The 6,727-nt window shown below is 56.8% G+C and overlaps 2 long non-coding RNA genes across 2 annotated transcripts in view; one reads left to right on the top strand and one right to left on the bottom strand.

The window, feature by feature from the left end:
* Positions 1–6,727, top strand: part of LOC142047135 (uncharacterized) — a 37,507-nt gene that overhangs the window by 14,375 nt on the left and 16,405 nt on the right. The gene's annotated exons all lie outside the window — the stretch shown is intronic.
* LOC142047134 (uncharacterized) lies at positions 3,623–4,210 on the bottom strand. The gene is made up of 2 exons (XR_012656324.1): positions 3,767–4,210; positions 3,623–3,716 (listed from the first exon to the last, which is right to left on the bottom strand). It is a non-coding gene; the product is annotated as an uncharacterized LOC142047134 (long non-coding RNA).

Here is a 6,727-nt window from a genome sequence, read left to right as displayed (position 1 = left end):
GCTATCACATCCAGAAAAATCTGACCCCTATTATTCTTGCAAGCACTCGTCCTCCAGTCTATATCCGGGAAGTTGAAGTCTCCCATAATCACACATTTCCCCTTTGTGTTTACTTCTTTAAAGACATATAACTGGCGGCTGCGTGGTAGACTGGCAGCCACACGTGGCTCTAGCCCCCGGAGTATAGAGGGCCAGAGTGGGGCTTTCACTACAGACAGCACCCACTGGGCTGCCTGGTCTGGCCCTATCTCCTCACACAGCCTGTCTCTCAGCCAGCCCCGAGCTGCCCCGCACCCAGACACTACCAGGATAACATCAAAATAAAGCCCCAGCGTGGGCCCAACTCCCGGAGGCTTTTCCATCAGCCGAGCTCGAGCTGTGACCCAGGGACCCCAGCAGGAGCCTGATTACACCACACGGTGCTGGGGCTGGCTCCGCACAGCGGCAGGCTGAGCCGGGCTGATTTATGCCTTTGGAGTGTATGCACTCTGCACCGCATCTCGTGTGGCATTTACCCCCGGGCAGTGTGCAACATGCTCCCAGAGCAGAACAGGCATGTCCCAGCTGTGCTTTGCACAGCTGCAAGCGACACCAGGTGCAGAGCAGCTGTGCAGGAGAGCTACTTGTGCATTTGTTGATAAAAGTTTGGTCAGAAAACACTAATTTGTTGAAATCAAAACTGTTTGTGGGAAAGGAGTTTTGAAATGGCTGAAGTGAAAAATTTGGGGGTTTCTTTGTTTCTAAATAGCTTTGGGTTTAGAAATTGAAGCAACTGACCATAACACTAAAAAAAAAAAAAAAACAAAAACAAAAAAACCACACCAAAAATACCAAAAAAACAAAACGAAACATTTCCAAAACGGAGAGACAAAATCTTCAGCTTGACCCGAACGGACTTTTTTTCAACTTATTGGTTCACAGAAATTTCCAAGCTTGTGATTCTTTGGTCCTGATTTAGGACTGCAATTTTCTTGGCAATCTCAATCTTCCCCCCAGGACGTGTAAACCATTACCCACTCGGGGTGGGAACCCTTTGAAATCTGCCTGGCTAGGGCTGAATTCTGCGCTAGGCAGGTGGCTTGCGGGAGGCGTTTTCTGCTGGGGTGGAGCTGGGGCAGCCTGGGGCAGCTTTTTGGGAGAAGAGAGGCCGCCTGAGGCCTGCAGCAGCTGTCCCCTGGCAGCAGGCAGGTGGTGCTCTCGCACCATCCTTGTGCTTCCCAGTGTGCTCCCAAGCTCGCCGTGTTCAGCTACACAGAGCTTGTCCGCAGGGCCGGGAAGAAGTTTTGCAGTGAGTTTCCCTCTCTCTTTGGGACTCCCCTGGGCGTGTGCTGTGGCATTACCCGTTACAGTGCGCCTGGGCCAGCTGGTTAAACCCCGGCCCACTCCCCACCTTTTGCAGCCCTTTGCCCCCTGCAAGATGTTTCAAGGTCTGTGTTGAGCTGGGAGAAGCGACATCTCCGTATGAGGAGGCGGCGGAGGAGCCCAGATGTCCCATCCAGCAGAGCTTTGCCTGGCATCATCGGTGGCTGGTGCTGGCACATGGTTGGCAGGGAGCCAGTGGGGGAAGGACACAAAACCAACCAGTTTTGACTCAGGCATCAGTCACTGCCATTATTCCCTCCGGTTCTGCTTGGAAGTGGCCATCAGCCCTCTGGGAGGAAAATAACCCTGCATCTGGGCCAGGGGGAAGGGAACAGATTTTGGTGGGTCACTGCGGAGGTGAGTCTAGGTGAGGAAGCTGTGTCACTGGCTGCCCGCAAGCCCCAGATCTGGCTGAGCGGGGCTGGGCATGGCACCGGGCTGTCGGGACAATGAGAAGCATATGCTGGTTTCGCACTTCCCCGGCCCCAGCTCCGCCAGGGGCTGACAGCCTCAGGGCTAGCTTCATGCTACCCAGTGATTCCTCTCCACCTGGGGAACCCTCATGTGCCCTGCCGGGGGTGCTTTCTAGCCCCTTGGCACACTGGAGTGGCACCAAGGAGCCAGCCCTGTGATGCCTGCTGGAGCTGTGGCTGCTCAGTCTCCCTGAAAATCAGCCTCCCAAGGTCTCCAGCTGTGAACCCCCCAAACTGAGTAGTTGCTTCTGGCCCTTTTGGCCTACACTTTTCCCGAGCCCAAGGTGCTAATGCTGAGCTCACGAGTCAGAGACGGACGCTCTCCCTTTCAGCTTTGCAGATTTCTCTCCTTCCGGCAGCGAGCAGCTGCTAACGAGCCCTGCCTGGTGCGCGTTGGGGCTGGAGCGGACAGCAGGTCGTCTGGCTTGTAGCAGGTTTAGGGGCTGCTCTTCTGAACAGCATTTCCCAGCTGTGCTGACACCAAGCGGGGTCTGATCCCCGAATGCTCCAGGGGCCCTGGGAGTGAAATGGGGAGTTGCTGCTGGGGTTGGAGGCCGGGAGTGTCCTGCTCACCCTGCCCAGCAGCTGGGCAAAGGACGAACGTGTGTGCTAGTGTGGTGAGATGCCCAAACCCCACAAGGCAGGAGCACCCTCAGTGCCACACACTGTGCTGCGCCCTGCCATTGCACCCAGCTTGGGCTGTGCCATACTTGTGCTGCCACAGGCTGGGTCAGGTGCCCCGGGGCAGTGGCCCCATGTCTCCGCAGGGGAGAGCAGCCCAGTGACTGACAAATGCCCTGGGAGCCCTGCTCTGACAAACAGCCTCCTCCCAGCCATTGGGCTCATCGCAAGAGACACCGCGCCCAGAGCCCATTTCCCGGGCACCCACGGGGACCATTTCAAGAAAGGCAAAGACCCAGGGTGGGAATGGCCGATGCTACAGCCAGGCAGGGGGCTGCACCATCCCCTCTTCTCTCCAACAACCCCACCTGCCTGAGGCTCGCCTGAAAGCTGGGGCCAGGAGCCTCCACGGCCCCGCAGGGGAAGGATCGGACATCAGCACTCGCTGCAGGACAGGAGGGGTCAGCTTTATTCATTCCTAATGTGGTGCTTCCCTTCACACTGGCTACACACACGCACAGGCACACACACAGTGGGAGTTTTCAGCCCCCTGGGACTCACACAGATAGGAAGCAAAGGGGCAGGCACTCTACCCTGGAGACCAAGCTGAGGCCCTGGCTCTTTGCTCAGTCCCCCAGCCAACAGCTATCAGCTCAGCAGGGCCAGGCTTCACACTAGGAGCCCTTCAGGACGCACCTCACCCTGGGACTGAGCTGGAAAATCTCCTCAGCCAGGGAGGAGGCTTGGCATGGCCCGAGGGTGCCATGCAGACGCTTTGATGCCTCGGTAGCACATGGTGCTGGCCAGACACCGGGCCTCAGATTATCAGGAGCCATGAACAGCATCTCCCCAAACAGAGACAAGGGAAAACGGTGCCCGAGCCTGGGAACCTGAGGTGGTCCTGTGATATAGCACCAGCTGCACTGGGCTGCGGGGACACAGGGGGTCCAGCCCCAAACACCCCATTCCGGTGGGTTGTACCCGCCCTGGCACAGCCCCAAGTGTCCAGCTCCTCCCTCTCTTCCACACCGTTTATCTGGCTCACAACATCTCACTGAATTGACCCAACATGGTCCCTGGCCCTGTGAGCTCACAGGCTGACCTAGCCGCGTCTAGCCGGGGAGGGGAGTGGGTGGGGAGAAGGAGAGGCAGAGAACAAGGAGCGCCGTTCTGGGGAGAGGCTTGTTTCCCCAGATGTACATAATTTAATTTGCCCCCATATATATATATGTACAGGAGTGCATACATACATACACCCACCTGCACATCCACAACCATGCCCACATGGGCGTGTGCATACATATACCCACGTGCACACCCACAGCCATGCCCACACAAGGGTGCGTACATACATACAACCACATGCACACCCACAGCCGTGCCCACACAGGAGTGTGTACACACATACACCCACGTGCACACTCATAACCACACGAGCGTGTACACACATACACCCACGTGCACACCCTCAGCCATGCCCACACAGGGGTGCGTACACACATACACCCACCCACACACAACCACAGCCGTGCCCACACAGGGGTGTGTACACACATACACCCACAGCTGTGCCCACACAGGGTTGTGCCCACACAGAAGGGTGGATTATGTTACAGATCTATGTCCCTGGGTTTGCAAACACCCCCCAAAGTGCTCCGCTTGTGGAGAGCCAGATGCTGGACGTGGTGCTCGGCTGGGTCTCTGGGTCCTGAGCAAAGCTTGCCCGCTATTGATGGCATTCAGCACTTGCCTGGCCCACGCATCCTGGCTCAGGAGAAGACACAGTAAATGACCCTAGGGGGTGCTGGGGGCTTCACTCTCTTCTGCAGCTCTGTCGCCGGCTTCTCACATGCTGGGATCCACATGCCCCTCTTGGGAAGGAACTTGGCCAGCCAGAGGCCTCTCCAGCAGGATAGGATGGTGGAGGAGGATGAGCCAGATGGGACGGGACTCCTGGGGAGGGAACAAGGGTGGATCTCACTAGATCTGCTGGACACATGCTACAGGCAGCGTTTAGTTTTACCTCCTACCACCCTCAACTGCCCCCATTCCCAGAGCCCCTTTCCTGGGCCCAAACTGAAGGGGAGCTTGCAGGGGAAAGGGCAGCGAGTGCAGTAAAACCAAGGGCAAGTTCTGAGCCCAGCCTGTGTTATAGCAACTGGCAGCTTCACCCTCCCATCCAAAGCCATGGCCAGCCGCAGGGACCAGGGTTTATGCCCCCCTTATGAGACCCTCTGGCCATTCCCACTGTCCTGCCCTTGCAGCAGCAGAGGGGGCTCAGGCTGGGAACCCTGTCAGCAGCACAGTTCAGGGAGGGAAGAGTGATGCCCTTGCATTTCAACCCCCCGGGAAGGTGTGGGAGTGACCTGATACCATCACCTGGCCACTGCGCCAGGAATTACGGATTCACTGAACTTTGGTTCTTTTTCTGTCCGTGACGCAGACCCTGGGCCTCCGTTGTTCTAAATGAGCTGGGACTTTCCATCCCTGCGCATCCTGTGCACAGGGTGGGGGGTGCAGAGGCCATATTTGAACACCAATGTTTGCCCTGGTTGGTTAGCAATGGGACGTCACTGGGTGCTGTTTCTGCTCCCTGACTGGGTGACTGACGTTTCCAAACAACCCCCTGTGAACACCTGGCTGGAATCAAATACGCAGCCTGGAAGCTCCTCACAGCTGAGTGCGCCAGTTGTGTTTCACAGGGATTCCTGCTAGTCGAGCTCTAGCCTAGGCTGTGTCCAAGGCAGGTTTCAGATTGGCGTGAGCACCCACTGGCACTTCCCTTCACTGCCCTCGCAGCTCTGAGAGGAAATCTGTGGTCAAGTGAGGAGCTCAGATCTGTTCCTTCTCAGGTCAGTGTGATGCGGTCATGTATGGGCCAGGTCTCCGGAGGGAGGGCTGGTAGTCTGGCCCCACCCCCAGAAGTCAGACCTGGTACAACAGGCACTCGTTACACGGAGGGGGAAAATAGAAACCAGCCGACTTTCAGCTGCTTTCCACGTACTGCAGGGAGAGTCTCCTGGGAATTTAGTCTAGAATGTGTCAAGAGTAGATCGGAATGTGCACTTACAGGGTGGGAGGGGAACGCTCAGGGAGACCCAGCCTCATGTTTCAGGGCTGAGCATATTAACCCTGCGGTTCCCTCCGGGGCCCAGGACTGTGCAAACACCTCTCTGGCAGCATTTCAGCTGGGACTTTGTCAGGGAGAGGATTCCACACGGTGGGACCACTGGGTTGCTTTGCCTCCACCTTTCCCAGCTGTGTGCCACATTGCACCGAGCAGCTCAGCATGGGTAGTGTCACCTAGTGGTAAGAACCAGGGATGGGAACTCATCCTAGCTCTGCCATTGATTCAATGTATGGCCTTGAGAAAAGTCACATAACTGCTCCATGCCTCAGTTTCCACTCTGTAAAATGGTGATAATTTATGACTCTTTCAGCGCCATTCTCCCACAAAAGGCCTTAGAGAGGTGCCAAATACCATCCTCCCCCTTTGCAGCCTGTGCTTTGCACTATAGCATAGACTGGGGGGAGAGACAGAGCGGATTTGTTCCACCCACTCAGGTCATGATCAATAGTCTCCTTCTCCCATGCTGGACACTTTGGGGAATGTCTCCTGCAGCTACTGTCAATGTCCTCTACCATGTGTCTGCCAGGCTGTGGGTGAAAGACTGCATCGGGAAGGGAGAGAGAGAGAATGGAAGGCTGGGAAGGAGGAAGCCAGCAATGAAAGATGGACAGAAAATTGCTGGAAATTTATTTTGGGTAAGATCCAGCAAAGCCCACAGGCAGAAGCTGCAGAGCTGGAATCGGCTTCCTGCCAGAGACATCTGCTGCATTACTGAGCTTTGAGCTGCTTGCTGGGCTCTGGGTGACTCCCTCGATCCTGTTGCTCCCAGAGCACTCAAGGCTGTCCTCCCTCTCTAGGGCTGAGGTGCTGAGTGGAGCCCAGCAGAGCTTTCGAGCGGTCAGCAGAAGGCCCCACTCCTGCCGGAGGTGGGAATCGGCTGGAGGGGCTGAGCAGAGACCTCAGGAACTACCCAGCTGGCCTCAGGGTGTGTGTGGCCTTGCCACACTAAAGCTACACTCAGCTAACCGTCCCCGCCCATCCAGCAGTGGTTCCGTGATTCCCCAGGTGCCCTGCTGACTGGTGGGCCTGGTGCCAAAGCCTGATGAGCCTTGGGCGCTGCACTTTCCCAGCCTGCCCAGCTCACGAGCGCAGGGAGGGAGTCCGTCCCCCGGCACAGTGTGACCACATCCAAGGTTACAAG

The sequence above is a fragment of the Chelonoidis abingdonii genome, chromosome 7, assembly GCF_003597395.2.
Source record: "Chelonoidis abingdonii isolate Lonesome George chromosome 7, CheloAbing_2.0, whole genome shotgun sequence".
Classification (NCBI taxonomy): Eukaryota; Metazoa; Chordata; order Testudines; family Testudinidae; genus Chelonoidis; species Chelonoidis abingdonii.
This window is presented reverse-complemented; position numbering and strand designations above follow the sequence as displayed.